The sequence below is a fragment of the Oncorhynchus tshawytscha genome, linkage group LG26 (assembly GCF_018296145.1).
Source record: "Oncorhynchus tshawytscha isolate Ot180627B linkage group LG26, Otsh_v2.0, whole genome shotgun sequence".
In the NCBI taxonomy this organism is placed as follows: Eukaryota; Metazoa; Chordata; class Actinopteri; order Salmoniformes; family Salmonidae; genus Oncorhynchus; species Oncorhynchus tshawytscha.
In genome coordinates, this window is record NC_056454.1 from 30533586 (window position 1) to 30550642 (window position 17057).

The 17057-nt window shown below is 40.9% G+C and overlaps 1 long non-coding RNA gene across 1 annotated transcript; it reads left to right on the plus strand.

Moving 5' to 3' along the window:
- The first annotated feature begins 14908 nt into the window (after positions 1-14908).
- On the plus strand, positions 14909-16106 carry LOC112224943. The gene is made up of 3 exons (XR_002949512.2): positions 14909-15072; positions 15168-15276; positions 15706-16106. It is a non-coding gene; the product is annotated as an uncharacterized LOC112224943 (long non-coding RNA).
- The last annotated feature ends 951 nt before the right edge of the window (positions 16107-17057 follow it).

Below are 17057 nucleotides of genomic sequence, written 5' to 3' on the forward strand. Positions count from 1 at the left end.
GCATAATTCATCATTGTTGTCTGTCAAATAGTTCTGAGTCTTTGTAGAAGGAGCCCAGATTGTTTTGGTAGACTTCCTAGACTTTTGCAGTCTCTATGCCCTACTTCGCTGTTCCACGCCCACTCCTTACCCACTGGGCATAGACATCAACTCAAATCCTAGTCCACGTTGGTTCAATGCCATTTCATTGAAATAACGTGGAAACAATGTTGATTTTACCAGTGTGTGCCCACTCCTTACTCAGTTGGGAGTTATGAATAGAAAATCAAAGATGTAACTGCACTGGACCATGGAAATGACATTTTAATAGGGGAATTACTGTGTATCCAAACCCAACGAGGGAGTGTTAGCTTCAGGTTAATCTTTCAGAAAATATTGCCTTTCAGTCACCTGTCTTTTCTTCAGCCACCTTCATGAGCTCTGATTTTATATTGTGTGACTGTCTGTACTGTGTGGAAGGACTGGGGTTGTGTAGGAGTGACATGGTGACACCATGCACCAGTCATAGGACAATGGCCCTTCCCCTGCATGGTCTGCAGTGTGATGGTCAGTGTGACAGAGCATATGAGAACAAAGATGAATCTGTGGCATTCTTTAATTTGACCTAAACACAGCCCATCTAAATCCACTGTCACGTCCTGACCATAGAGAGCCCTTATTTTCTATGGTAGAGTAGGTCAGGGTGTGACTGGGGGTTAAATCTAATTTATTATTTCTATGTGGGGTTCTAGTTTTGTTTTTCTATGTTGGTGATTTTGTATGATTCCCAATTAGAGGCAGCTGGTATCGTTGTCTCTAATTGGGGATCATATTTAGGTAGCTTTTTTCCACCTGTGTTTGTGGGATATTGTTTAAGTGTAGTTACATGTTAGCACTCCATTGTCGTCACATTTCATTTAGTCTTTATTGTTTTGTGTGGGTCACTTACTTTAAATAAAAGATGTGGAACTCAGATCATGCTGCACGTTGGTCTGACTGTGCTTCCAACGATCGTGACGGAATATCCCACCACAACGGGACCAAGCAGCGTGCCCGGGAGGAGATGGCATCCTGGTCTTTGGAGGAGATCGAGGAGAGAATATCCTGGACTTGGGAGGAAGTCTTGGCAAGACACGAAAGCCTGCCGTGGAAACAGACGACAGGAGAGAAGGGAGGACGGCGACGACGCTGGGGTTCGAGACCACATAAAAAGCCCAAAAGTATTTTGGACGGGGGGCACAAAGGGTGGTCGGCGGAGCCGAGGAGTGAACCAGTGCCAGTCTGGGAGAAGAGGGAGAAACTGGAGGAGAGTGAACGGAGAGAGTCAGAGACCGTTAGAGAGTGGATGGAGGTATTGGAGGAGAAAGAGCTGAGAGAGTTGTTGAGTTGGTGGAAGATGCACAACATTTGCCCTAAGGAGCGTGTAATCAGTTTAATGCCACCTGAGTCAGTTCCCCGTGCTCGTCGTGCTATTAGTCTGGTGAAATCTGTGCCGGCTCTATGCAGCAGCTCTCCAGTACGCATCCAAAGCCCAGTAAGTCCTGTGCCAGCTCTCCACACTCGCCTTGAGGAGCGTGTCTTTTGTCTGGTGCCATGTGTGCCGGTTCTACGCACCAGGCCTCCACAGACCAGTACGCCCTGTGCCAGCTCCTCACACTCGCCGTGCGAAGTGTGTCATAGTTCCGGTACAATTGATGCCGGCTATATGCACCAGGTCTCCAGTGTACCTTCACAGCCCAGTACATCCTGTGCCAGCTCCACGCACCAGGCCTCCAGTGCGCTTCCCCAGTCCGGTACATCCTGTGCCTCCTACCCGCACTCGCCTTGAAGTGCGTGTCACCAGTCCGGTGCCAACTGTACCGGCCCCACGCATCAGGCCTCCAGTGCGCCTTCACAGTCCGGAGCTTCCGGCGACAGTTCCCGGTCCGGAGCTTCCGGCGGCGGTCCCCGGTACAGAGCTTCCGGCAGCGGTCCCCGGTCCGGAGCCTCCGGCGACGGTCCCCGGTCCGGCTCGATGGCGGGAACCTTTCTCGGCAGCGATGCCCAGTCCAGACACGGCGTCCAGTCCCGCTCCATGGCAGGAGATCCAGTCCAGGCACGGTGTTCAGCCAAGGTCCATGGCTGGATACGCGGGATGAGCGGGTTCTTTGTCCCACACCAGAGCCGCCCCCGATGCTGGCGGATCCGTGGGATGAGCGGGTACTTCGGCCTGCACCAGAGCCGCCACCAAAGATGGTGGATCCGTTTGCTGAGCGGGTTCTTCGTTCCGTACCAGAGCCGCCCCCAATGCTGGCGGATCCGCAGGATGAGCAGGTACTTCGCCCCGCACCAGAACCGCCACTGTTTTTCTATGTTGGTGATTTTGTATGACTCCCAATTAGAGGCAGCTGGTATCGTTGTCTCTAATTGGGGATCATATGTAGGTAGCTTTTTTCCACCTGTGTTTGTGGGATATTGTTTATGTGTAGTTGCATGTTAGAACTCTGTTGTCGTCACATATCGTTTAGTCTTTATTGTTTTGTTGTGTGGTTCACTTACTTCAAATAAAAGATGTGGAACCCAGATCACGCTTCACGTTGGTTTGAGTATGCTTCCAACGATCGTGACATCCACACACCACCCATCCAAACAGTGTAAAAACCACTATGCCCATCCAAACAGTTTAAAACCAACAGTGCCCATCCAGAGCCAAAGCAGGACAAAGGTGGATTCAGCTGGCACTCTAATCAGAGACCAAGACAGACTAAACGTCTCCCCCCTCCTCATCGGTCACCCAGTCCCCTCCTCATCCAGTCCCCATGTCCTTCTATAGGACTTGTTTGGTGTGTGTGTGTATTTGGAACATAGCTGATTACAGATATGATTGGTCATTCTCTATGAATGGGATGTTTCCATTAGTTTTGTTCACTTTGACATGTCATCTTATTTGTTGCCTGTATCTTAGCTTTGCATTTTGATGCAATTATAATAAATGCATAGATTCTGCCAGGTGGGCTTAGAGATTAATCACAGGTTAACTACAACAGTCTATCAAGGCTCAAGGCGAGACCCAGATGCATACATAAGAGGCAGATGGTTGGAGTCTTACAATGTTTAATAATCCAAAGGGGTAGGCAAGAGAATGGTCATGGACAGGTTAAAGGTCAAAACCAGATCAGAGTCCAGGAGGTATAGAGTGGCAGACAGAATGGTCAGGCAGGTGGGTACAGAGTCCAGAAACAGGCAAGGGTCAAAACCAGGAGGACTAGAAAAAGGAGAATAGCAAAAAGGAGTACAGGAAAAACACGCTGGTTGACTTGACTAAACTTACAAGATGAACTGGCACAGAGGGACAGGAAACACAGGGATAAATACATTGGGGGAAATAAGCGACACCTGGAGGGGGTGGAGACAATCACAGGAACAGGTGAAACAGACCAGGGCGTGACACAGTCTTCATGTTCCCTTCAGCTTTATCTCCCCTTATGCTTCATTTAATACACATACAGTGGGTATCATATACTCTGTCAAAGTGGACATTTTTTAAGAAAAATGAAACACAAATATACCTTGATTACCCCTGAGTCAATACATGTTAGAAAGAATGTTGGCAGTGATTACAGCTGTGAGTCTTCTTGGGTAATTCTAAGAGCTTTGCCCACCTGGATTGTGCAATTCTTTGCTCATTATTCTTTTCAAAATTCTTCAAGCTATGTCAAGGTGTGGCTAGGACAGAAATGTTCAATTCTTGCCGTAGACTTTCAAGCAGATTCAAGTCATAACTGTAACTTGGCAACTCAGGAACATTCACTGTTTATTGGTGGACAATGTCCGTGTATATTTGGCATTTTGTTGTCGATTATTGTCCTGCTAAAAGATCAATTCCTCTCCCAGTGTCTGGTGTAAAGCAGACTGAAGCAGGTTTTCCCCTAGTATTTTGACTGTGCTAAGCTCCATCCCGTTTCTTTTTATCCTGAAAAACTCCACAATATTTGCCGATGTCAAGCATACCGATACCATGGTGCAGCCACCACCATGCTTGAAAATAAGGAGGCAGTTACATAGTGATGTGTTGTGTTGGATTTGGCCCAAACAGAAGGCTTTGCATTTAGGCCAAAAAGTCTATTCCTTTGCTGTGTTTTTTTGCAGTATTACTTTAGTGCCTTGGTGCATACAGGGTGCATGTTTTGGTATTCTGTATATTTGTATTCTTCTTTTAACTCTGACATTTAAGTCATTTTTGTGGAGTCAGTACAATGTTTTTAGCCATCCTCAGTTTTCTCTTATCACAGCCATTGAACTAAAATGTAAATTTAAAATCATCAATGGCCTCATGGTGACATCCCTGAGTGGTTTCCATCCTTTTCTGCTGCTCAGATCAGAAGGATGACTATCTTTGATGTGTCTGGGTGGTTTAATACATAATCCACAGCATAATTATTAACTTGACCATGCTTAAAGAGATATTCAGTATCTGATTTGTTATTGTTAACCATCTCCAATCACTGCCCTAATTTATTAGGCTTCCGAAAAGCTCCCTGGTCTTTGTAATGAACCTGTGCTTGAAATTCAATACTTGACTGAGGGACCTTACAGGTGTTGTATGTATGGGGGCAGAGGAAGGGGTAGTCAAACATATGTTTTTATTTCACACAGAGTGAGTCCATGCAAGGCCATAGCTACATGAGGACACTGAGGTCCGGAACTATTTTAGAATAAAAACTATTTCCTGTTGAGAGTTAGAATAGTAGAATACACAAGGTGCCATTTTGAAACTTGGTTGTGCATCAGCAGTTTTCTTCTTGTTATATGTCACTTACTGGCAGTCACTCAGCCCATGTCAGTAAAAAAAAGTAAAATGAATGTGATTGGTAAATCAGTCTAGTTAGTCTAGCCACTTGTAGTAATCATGGCCAAATTACAGACTGGCCATGTGCCCAAGGGGCCCCCATTGACTTTGTTAGTCAGTCTCACTCAGATATTAACATGACCTAAGTAATGGTCCTAAGTCATGTGTAGAATTGCAGGAAATTTGCTTTTAAAACTGCAAAAATGTCTCCCGACCCCATGGCAATATGTAGAATTGCAGGACGTTTGTTGTAAAACTGCAACAACAATAAAAAGTATAGTAAAGCAAACATTTATTTACCATTTGTTAATAAAATAAGTTTTCTGCTAACAGGTCCCTCTGTACGTATTACATGATAGTTTTGAATTATGTTGCTGAGTAATGCGAGGTAAAGCCCCCATGCAGTCTTTGTATTTTAAAATCATGATGCTCGTGAATGAGGATTTTTGCAGTTGTGTAGCAAGTATTCCAGACAGTGGAGTCAGCACTGAGTGGAATATCTTTTCAACGGACAAATTGGCAAGGCGTTGTGGCTGGCCAAAAACTGTGAGTAAAAAGCTAGCTAGATAACATGACAAATTATCCATTATCCACATATTATCTCTGTCAGTGACAATTTTAGATAATCTTATCTAGTTAGCAAACAACCCCATGCATGCTAGCTTGAGCATTAGCTAGCTAGCTACTTAGCAAATGTTTGCTAACTTAACTTCGCTTGCTAGTAAGCAAGCTATATTCCTGTGCTCTGTGTGGAAGCAAACATTTTAGGCTTTTGTTGAAGTTTGGCTAGCTAACTAGCCATGTCGTTGCCGTGCCCATAGAAAGCTTGTCTTTTGTAAGCCTAACGTTACTGTGAGGTGCATTGTTTCACGCCATCAGTTGATGTCACAAAGTGCTATACAGAAACCCAGCTTGAAACTCCAAACAGCAAGCAATGCAGGCGTAGAAGCACCGTGGTCCGATAGTCCAGGATTATGTGGAAAAACATTAAGATCCATAATATTTATTCCACGAGACAAAACTAGGCCCAGAATATGACTGTGGCAGTGAGTAGGTCCCGGAGACATGTTGAACAAAACCCATTGAGTCGATGATGACTCCGAAAGCATTTGAGTGCGTCTGTGGACTTTTCCATGTGAATATTAAAGTCCCCCCAAAATTGGATATTATCTGCCATGACTAGAAGGTCCGATAGGAATTCAGGGAACTCAGTGAGGAACTCTGTAAACAGTACTGTAAACAGTAGCTATAAAAAGTGATTGAGTGGGCTGATTTCATGACTAGAAGCTCAAAAGATGAAAACACGGTCATTTTTTTGGAGGGGGGGGGTGAATTGAAATTTGCTATTGTAAATGTTAGCAACACCTCCGCCTTTGGGTGATATGGTCACTAGTGTAACCAGGAGGTGAGGCCTCATTTAACACAGTAAATTAATCAGGTTTAAGCCAAGTTTCAGCCAGGCCAATCACATCAAGGTTATGATCAGTGATTAGTTTGTTGACTTTAACTGCCTTGGAAGTGAGGGATCTATTCATTATTTTTCGATTTGCGATTGTTGTTTAGCTCAGTACTTTGTCCTATATTCCACTTTGTCGTTGTTTATAGTTTCACTCAATGCTAGGGGGTTAAGAAATAATTTAAAGCGCAAAGCATTTATTTTTATTTGCCAAACAGCTTAAAACAGATTTGTTTTATTCAAGAGTTTCATTCAGTTGCTACCGACGTCAACTTCTGGAGATCTCAGTGGGGTAATGATGTATGTCTCTCTCATAGCTCTGAACTCTCTGCTGGAGTTATCACTCTAAAGAATCATTTCAATGGAAGTATTTTGCACTCTGACTGTGACCCTTTTGGTCACTTTCTTTGTCTTGTTATCAACTGTAACAACATCATCATTATTATTACCAACATTTATGGTTATAATTCCAAACTTGAAAATGATCACTTGAATCTTTAGAAAAACGTATTCTCCGTTGCCTAACCAAGTTCCTGAATGTTTTACTTATAGTAGATGGGGATTTTAATATTTCTCAGAATAAGTTAATTGATAGATGACCTCCAGGACAGTCCACTTCTATGAATACAAGTTTGAGGCAGTTTATGGAAAGGTTTGATATTATAGATATTTGGAAAGTAAAGTTTCCTAATAACAAGTCTTTCACATGGAGTAATGAGGCTCCAGACAATCATTCATAGATGTTTGGCTGGTGTCTAATAGTTTTGATAAACAGGGTATTTCTGTTAACATCCTGGCCACTCCCCGTACTGATTATAGAGCTATTTATATTGACATTAAACTTTTCTCTCTGATAATGGCCTTGACAGAGCATCCTACTGGAAGCTTAATAGCTCTATATTAAAACATGAATCAGTCATGATGGAGATAAACTATTTAATTACACACTTTTGGAACAAATCTATAAATGACAATTCATACAGTAATAACGGGGAGCTTTTAAAATATGAGGTTGGAAAATATGGGAGTATTCTTGCCAAGATGAGGAGAGCTGAAGACGAAAGTGTAATTACAAAGATCACCTCTCTTGTTCAAAAGCCTGTTGAAAGTCTCTCAGAGGAGGACAAATCTGTTCTGTTTGAGCAACAAAACAAGTTGGATGATATGTATAAACCGAAAGCAGAGGGAGCTTTTGTCAGATCTAGGAAGAAGTGGCTAGAGGGTGAACAAAATTACTCTTTTCAGGTTAGAAAAATACCACTCTTAAAAATAATACAATTCAACAATTAAATATTAACGGTCTCATCACAGATGATCCCAAATTAATCTCTAACTTTAGTTGTAACTTCTACAGGAATTTACATTTGAAGTAGGAAGTTTACATACACTTAGGTTGGAGTCATTAAAACTTGTTTATCAACCACTCCAGAGAAATTTCTTGTTAACAAACTATAGTTTTGTCAAGTCAGTTAAGACATCTACTTTGTGCATGACACAAGTCATCTTTCCAAGAATTGTTTACAGACAGATTATTTAATTTATAATTCACCGTATTACAATTCCAGTGGGTCAGAAGTTTTCCATACACTAAGTTGACTGTGACGGCTTGGAAAATTCCAGAAAATGATGTCAAGGCTTTAGAAGCAGCAAAGGACCTTGTGAAGATGCGGTAGGAAACAGGTACAAAGGTTTCTATCTCCACAGTAAATTGAGTCCAATATCGACATAACCTGAAAGGCCGCTCGGCAAGGAAGAAGCCACTGCTCCAAAACTGCCATAAAAAAACACACTACGGTTTGCAACTGCACATGGGGACAAAGATCATACTTTTTGGAGAAATGTCCTCTGGTCTGATGAAACAAAAATAGAACTGTTTGGCCATAATGACCGTCGTTATGTTTGGAGGAAAAAGGGGGAGGCTTGCAAGCCGAAGAACACCATCCCAACTGTGAAGCCCGGGGGTGCTAGCATCATGTTGTGGGGGTGGCAGCATCATGTTGTGAGGGTTCTTTGCTGCAGGAGGGACTTGTGCAGTTCATAAAATAGATAACATCATGATGCAGGAAAATTATGTGGATATATTGAAGCAACATCTTAAGACATCAGTCAGGAAGTTAAAGCTTGGTCACAATGGGTCTTCCAAATGGACAATGACCTCAAGCATACTTCCAAAGCTGTGGCAAAATGGCTTAAGGACAACAAAGTCAAGGTATTGGAGTGGCCGTCACAAAGCCATGACATCAAACCTATAGAACATTTGTGGGCAGAACTGAAAAAGCGTGTGCGAGCAAGGAGGCCTACAAACCTGACTCTGTTACACCAGCTCTGTCAGGAGGAATGGGCCAAAATTCACCAAACTTATTGTGGGAAGCTTGTGGAAGGCTACCCTAAACGTTTGACCCAAGTAAAAAAAATGTAAAGGCAATGCTACCAAATACTAATTGAATGCATGTAAACTTCTGACTCACTGGGAATGTGATGAAAGAATTTAAAGCTGAAATAAATAATTTTCTCTACTATTATTCTGACATTTCACATTCTTAAAATAAGGTGGTGATCCTAACTGACCTAAGACATTGAATTTTTACTTGGATTAAATGTCAGGAATTGTGAAAAACTGAGTAAATGTCTTTGGCTAAGGTGTATGTAAAGTTTTTCAACTGTATATAATTCTAAGTATTGTGAGGTTTCCTCAACTCTGTTTCTTTTTACTCTCTGGGGGATGTGAAATCAATTGGGGAGGTTGAGAGGGAACATTGTGATGACCCTATTATAGTTGAAGAGATCATTTATTCTATTGAACACCTTCAAAATAATTTGTCTCCTTGGACTGATGGTATATTTGCTGAGTTTTAGAACAGTTAAATTGAAGCATGGCACTTCTCCTAGATTTGATTTGAAAAGAGGAATTAGGCAGGTTGCCCGATTTTACCTCAACTCTTCCTGCTTGCAACCCAACTTCTTACAAGTTCTGTTAAATCCAGCTATATAAAAGGGATCTCTATAGCTGACAGAGATATTGTCATTAGTCAGCTTGCATATGACACAACCCTCTTTTTGAAAGATGCTGACCAGATTTCTAGAGCAATCAATATCTCCAAATATATTTGCCTAAACCTTAATAAGTAAGCAACATTCCAGTCAAGGAAAAAGTAACATACCTTGGGATTACCATATCTAAGGATCAACAGGAAAGATGCTCATTAACTTTAATACCTATTATTGAAAGAAGAAAAAAAAGGTGAACCATTGGTTGCAGAGGGATTTATCCTTGAAAGGTTGAGAATTGCTTTCTAAAGCTGAAGGTATCTCCAGACTTACTTATGCAGCCCAGTCCCTATATCTTGACAACAAAATAGGTCAAGTGGTTGACCAGGTGCTTTTCAACTTCATCTGGAAAAATGGTACACATTATATTAGGAAATCTCATGTTATGAACTCATATAAATATGGTGGTCTCAATTTTTGTGATTTTCCTACTTTTGAATAATACTTTTAAGATAAATTGGGCTAAACATTTCTTAAAGAATCCAACTTAAATTTGGAATTCATCCCTCATATTTTATCCTGGTTTGGTGGCCTCAATTTTGTTACTATAAGATTCCTGCAAAATGATCTGCTTTTCATCTGCTTTCAACCACGCTAAGTATTCTTAGCGTGGTTGTTAATATATAAACATAATTTTTCCCTGCATAGGTATTTAATTTGGAACAATAAGGACTCGAAATCAAGTATTTATTTTTTAAGAACTGGTTCAATATTCATATCCTGCTGGTGAGTTAACTTTTTAATGCAGAAGGATTGTCACTCAATTATGAGGAATGTTTATCTCGTTACAATATCCCTGTAACACCTAGAGACTTCGCCATAGTATTTGATGCTATTCCATCTGGAACTCTAATGTCATTTAGAGGTGTAGCCAGACGTCACCACCTTGACCTACCCTCGCTTAATTAAGTTGACTCTCCAATAGGGAAAATATGTTTCTCCTTGCTCCCTCAGAACAACAGATCTATACGTGCTTTATTTCAAAGGGATATTGTATCCATTCCTTATGTTACAATTTACTGGAATACATTGGTCACTAATATCTGTTGGAAAAAAAGTCTAGTTATTACCATACAAATACCTGCTTGTTAACAAGGTCAGAGGTCTTTTTCAGAATGATCCATAAGTACTACCCTGCGAATCATGACCAGAAGAAATTCAAAAAAGACATTAACATTGACTCTACGTTTTGTGTTGAGCATCCAGGAACAGTTTCACATTTATTTTGGCATTGTCTACATGTAAAACAATTATGGAAAGATATTCACAGTTTTTTAGTTGTTAATATTCTTGATGACTTTTGTTTGTTATGGGAGAATGTGCTACCATAATAAAGATAAAGAAAAACAATTTTACCTCATAAATCTAATTGTGCTAATGGCAAAATGTCATATTCATGAAGGTAAATTCACTAATAAAAAAACACTCTTCCGTGTTTTCTATAAGGAATTTGAGCAGTACATTAAGACCATTCAACATTTTTCTAATAAGAAAGCTGTTCAAATAAATCTATGTGTGTTTCTTTTAAGGTCTTTGTATAATCTAATTTGTTGTACCCCCTAGCATATGTTATCATTGTCTATTTGTATACTTCTTGTATGTATACAGATTATTCTACATTATATTTAAAAAAAAAGTGAGGGATCTAATATTAAGTAGCCCAATTTTGAGATGTGAGATATCACAATCTCTTTCAATAATGACAGGAATGTAGGCCTTTATTGCGGTGAGATTATTAAGGCGAACACCCCCATGTTTAGTTTTGCCCAACCTAGATCGAGGCACAGACACAGTCTCATTGGGGATAGCTGAGCTGACTACACTGACTCTGCTAATGGCAGACTCCACTAAGCTGGCAGGTTGGCTAACACCTGGCTGCACCCTATCTCACTGTGGAGCCAGAGGAGTTAGCGCCCTGTCTATGTTCATTGATAAAATGAGAGCACCCCTCCAGCTAGGATGGAGTCCATCACTCCTCAGCAGGCCAGGTTTGACCAGAGTCCCAGAAAGAGGGCCAATTATCTACAAATTCTATCTTTTGGGAGGGGCAGAAAAGAGTTTTCAGCCAGCGATTGAGTTGTGAGACTGCTGTAGAGTGCATCACTCCCCCTAACTGGGAGGGGGCCAGAGACAATTACTCGCGATGCCGATGAATCTTTCTAGCTGATTTACACATTGAAGCGATGTTGCGCTTGGTGACCTCTGACTGTTTCATCCTAACATCGTTGGTGCTGACATGGATAACAATTTCCCTATACTCTCTACACTCGCCAGTCTTAGTGCTGGCTAAAGCTATCTTCAGATTAGCCTTTACGTCGGTAGCCCTGCCCCCTGGTAAACAGTGTATGATCGCTGAATGATTGTTTTTAAGTCTAATACTGCGGGTAATGGAGTCGCCAATGACTCCCATTTTCATTTTTTCAGAGCTAATGGTGGGAGGCTTTGGCGGCTCAGACCTCGTAACGGGTGGAGGAGAGACCTGAGAAGCCTCGTCCTCTGACTCCGACTCATTGCTTAATGGTGTGAGACTGCTGAATTTGAATTTTCTTCCAGAAGCCATGAGAAAATTGTCCGGCTGCAGGGACTGCATAAGGCGATAGTTGTCCTGTATATTATGAGTACAGCGACTGCAATTAAATGTCATAGTGTTAATGTTACTATTTAGCTTTGGCTGGTGGAGGTCCTGTAGAAACATGTCCAGATAAAGCGTCCGAGGTGAAAAAGTTGAATGAAAAAGTAGAGCGAGGGGGAAAAAGAAAAAATAACAGTTATTAAAATTTTTGTAACTAATTTTAGAAAGAAAAAAACATGAAGTTGGCAGGTAGCAAAGTAACGTTAGCAACAACCCGCACAGCAGCTCATAAACAAGTCCATAGCTAGTTGGCAAGCTTGAACTGACCGCATTTTAACTACTTTGGAGATATGAAACAGACAATCATATCAGTAAAAAAGAATAAATTCCCAGTTTATGTTACAAAACCAACTTTATAAGAGATTTTAAAAAGAGGTTATATTTGACTCAACATTCCATGACGTACACAGACGCATTGTTGGCAGAATAGATGGATGCAGTTCAATATATGATTCATATGATTCACCAATACATTTCTTGGTAGTCCAAAAAATATTATCAGGTTGTAAATCACAGCTGGCCTGGTACATTGTTTACAGCCTCCATTCGGGATGCATTGTTTGTATACATGACAAAAAATTTGGGACAAAAACTGATGAATTTATTGTAACTCTGGCTGGGAATGTCAAAACATTCAAAAAAATCCTCAGAGTGAGGTGTTCTCAAGCTAGCCAACTTTAGCCAGTTAGTTTGGTTGCTTGGTTGCAGACAAGCTGCAGAAGAACAAGTAGGCTACAATTCCTAATTTTAATTATCCAGCTAACCAGAGAGTTGTGAACAGGCACACACTTTATTTAGGCAGAGGCAATAAAACAGACAGATGCCACTGCGTCAAAACCTCCAGCCAAAGGTAAAAGTGCAAGGTGCGAAACAGTCACCAAAACAGTCACCAGATGTTTTACAATAAACATCCTTCATGAAAATACCATGGAATAACGGGAAAAAACCCAGCCTGGCGCGTACACGCAAAACACGTAACAAATCCAATTTCACACAAAGACATGGGGGGAACAGAGGAATAAATACATGCAGTGTGATTAGGGAATGTAAACCAGGTGTGCACGGAACAAGACAAAACAAATGGAACAATGAAAAAATGAGCGGCGATGGCTAGAAAGCCGGTGACATCGATCGCCGCCCAAACAAGGAGAGGAGCCGACTTCGGAAGAAGTCGTGACATTGAGAGGGTTATCTCATGCTCCTTCGTTAGATTTGAGCTAATATCGTTCTGGCTAACATTAGTTGTTGATCTTGTGTCACGCCTGCCCCCGCTCTTCCCCCCCTGGCGCTCGAGGGTGCCAGGCTCCCCTGCATTACACACTCCTGCCACCATCATTATGCACACCTGCCTTCTTTCGTCACGCGCATCAGCGATTCATTGGACTCACCTGGGCTGTATCACCTGTTTTATTACCTCCCCTATATCTGTCTGTTCCGCAGCTCCGTCCCCTACTTCTGCATTGATTGTTGTCTGTCTTTGTGTTACCAGTGTGCTGACGCTGTTCCTATCATGTTCCATGTCTGTTCCAATTAAATGTTGACCCCACGTACCTGCTTCTCTCCTCCAGTGTCGGTCCTTCTATCTTGTTGTTGTTGAAGCGATTAACTCAGGGAGAGCCTACCTTTTCATGGTTGTTTAATCAATAGGACTGTAAAGTCCCAAAATGTCAAATTAGCAAATGTATTAAAATGATCTAAAGTCACACTTTTGCAACTGCCTGTAAACACACAGTCCAGTTCAAAGTGAAGGATGACAGGCTTTTTTTTTTTTTTTACATGAAGGCCTACTGTAGCTCTGATTGGCTATGGTGCACCTGTCTGCGTAGACTCCGGTCCTGGGTGAGACAGATGTTTTTATTAGGTTTTATTTCCTGCAGTGTCTATTAATTGTCCAATTGCATGGCCGTTTTCCCACTCTATATTGCTATAGAATTTTTAAAAATGCCTTAGTACACGTCATTCCCAAATATTCTAAGTATGTATGATAATGGGAAAATGACCAAATTGTTTTTAAAAGTATCATATTCTTCCTGGGGTTTGTATATGAACAGATTTTTAAAATAAGATTACATGTTGCTAAAATGCTGTCAGTTCCACTTTTAAACTATCCATTTTGACTTTCTACTTAAATTGTGTTAATGTGGTCTACCACCGTAGACAAACCGGCCACGCTCCATCATGCTCTAATAGATTTTGGCCCCCCACACTAAACGCGATCACGACACTCAGGTTGAAATATCAAAACAAACTCTGAACCAATTATATTAATTTGGGGACAGGTAGAAAAGCATTAAACATTTATGGAAATTTAGTTAGCTTGCAGTTACTAGCTAATTTGTCCTATTTAGCTAGCTTGCTGTTGCTAGCTAATTTGTCCTGGGATATAAACGTTGAGTTGTTATTTTACCTGAAATGCACAAGGTCCTCTACTCCGACAATTAATCCACACATAAAATGGTCGACTGAATTGTTTCTAGGCATCTCTCCTCCTTCCAGGCTTTTTCTTCTTTGGAATTTATATGGCGATTGGCATCAAACTTTCATAGTTACTTCGACGACCGACCGAACTCAGTTCATATTTCAATCACCCACGTGGGTATAACCAATGAGGAGATGGCACGTGGGTATCTGCTTCTATAAACCAATGAGGAGATGGGAGAGGCAGGACTTGCACTGCGTTCAGGGTCACAAATAAAACTATCTTCTATTTTAGCACTTGGCAATGCAGATGCTCGTTGGCAGCGCTCGAGCAGTGTTGGTGCAATAATTGAATAACATCTATGTTTGCATTGTTTTTTTGCGACGCGAGCGGTGTGGTCAGCATGTAAGGCACTGCATCTCAGTGCGAGAGGCATCACTACAGACCCTGGTTCGATTCCAGGCTGTATCACAACCGGCAGTGATTGGGAGTCCCATAGGGCGGTGCACAATTGGTCCAGCGTTGTCCGGGTTAGGGTTTGGCCGGGTTAGGCCGTCATTGTAATTAAGAATTTGTTCTTAGCTGATTTGCCTAGTTAAATAAAGGTTAAAAATACAAATGTACGTTATGTCTTTTTCCCCCATTGCAAGAATACTAGAGGGTGCATGGTCCTGAGAGTGCTTCTCCCACCACCAATATACCGAATGCAGGTATCTACATATTGAAATGAAAGTTGTTTCATTGTTCATCCACGTTTATCCATTTTGTCTGTCCCCTAAATGCTTGCAATGTCTTTGTCCCCCAGGTACTAAAAAAACATGATCCTGAGAGGGTTTTTCACACCACCAGTGTAATGACTTGGAAAGAAGACTGCCCACCCAAGCATTGATGAGGCCTGAAAGTCATAATGTAGCGTAAGTATACATGTGGAATATTGAATACTATTTCATATGTAATACTGTAAACCAGAGGTGGGAAGTAAATAAATACAAATACTCTCGTAACTATAATTGAGTAGCTTTTCCAGATACTTTTTTCAAAGTCAGTCATTTTACATCTACTGGGGTAAAATGTAATTTAAAAACAGTACTTCTACTTGAGTAGGCTATTTCAGTACTCTTCCCACCCCTGCTGTAAACTGCACACAAAGTGGCTGGACTCAACTCAATGCAGATTAACATCCTGCACACAGCAATAGACTGTATATGAGTATAGTTTGTTCTGAGTATTAGGAAAGGCCACAATTTGTGTGTGTGTGTGCTTGTGAGCGCGGGCTTGTGCAAGAGTGTGATGAGTGTCTTGATTATTGTTCAACATTTATAGTCATATTCTCTAATCCCCAGGCTGGAATCAATATGGCTGAATATCTCTACCAGGTGACCAAAAAAACAAGAGACCCCAAACCTTAGTTCAGACTCTCTGGAATATTGTATCTACTCCCTGGCATTCACCATCATGAATGGACAGGCTCTGGAGCAGAAGACATTATGTTACGTTGTTGTTTTACACAAATTCCTATTGGAAATGGATACCTGGTAGGGGTTGTGGGTGTAGAGGGTAAAGTGTTTCCTTTCCTTCAGCCCATTTCCTCAGCTTTAATTTGTAGGGCTGCTGTGATTTTCAAATGATGGATTGTGTTTGTAAAGTTTCTGTTTATTTGTGTGTTGCTTATTTGTTTCTTTTGCATTACTTCATTTTGTAGCTGAAATTAATATATGAAAATAAACTTTTGGTATTTTATCTACAATTGGTTATAATTGGCCATATGTAATTTAAAGAATTTCATCAACTGTGTAGTAACATTGTAACATTGATTGAAATTGTTAGACATATTTGTAACGTTAGAAAATGAACGGATTCTGTAATAGAGAGAAGGTAGAAAAAAATAACCCAAACATAAAGTAAGAAATAATGTTAACTGCTGGGTTAAAAATACATGAATAACAATAACCCAGCAGAAAGTTAAAAGCAAGCTGGGTCAAAATCAGTGAAGGCTCCTCAGAGAAGGAAGGGGAGGACCATCCTCAGTGAATTTCATAAAAATAAAAATAGTGCAACATTAAAAAAAGTTGTTTAGAATAAACTACTAAATATATTCACGTCACCAAATAATTTATTAAAATACACTGTTTTGCAATGATGGTCTACAGTAGCCACAACAGCGCTCTGTAGTGTAGCACCCTGGTGTAGCCGGGGGACAGCTAGTGTCTGTCCTCTGGGTACATTGACTTCAATACAAAAACCTAGGAAGCACATGGTTCTCACACTCTTCCATAGACTTACAAAGTAATTATGCTAATTAGGATTAACGTCCTCCGGAAATGAACTGACATGTTTTCCACCCAATCAAAGGATCAGAAAATGAAGCTAGTACTGAAAGCGTAAGCTATAGCTAGCTAGCACTGCAGTGCATAAAATATGTTGAGTAGTTGACTCAAAGAGAGTAAAACACAATAGTTGAATAGTTTTGAACAAATTAATTTCTTAAAAAATGGAGAAGCAAGAGAGAGATTTTATTTTTGTTTTTCACTTTCACCTAGCCTACTTAACTAGCAAATGCAGCTAGCTAGTTTAGACTACTCAAACACCTGGCTCAAGCAGAGAGGGAAGCAATGTTAGCTAGCTGGCTATGGCTATCCAATACGGGAACTCTTCCAAGTCAAGGTAAGCTTTTAGTTTTATTCATTTATTGCCA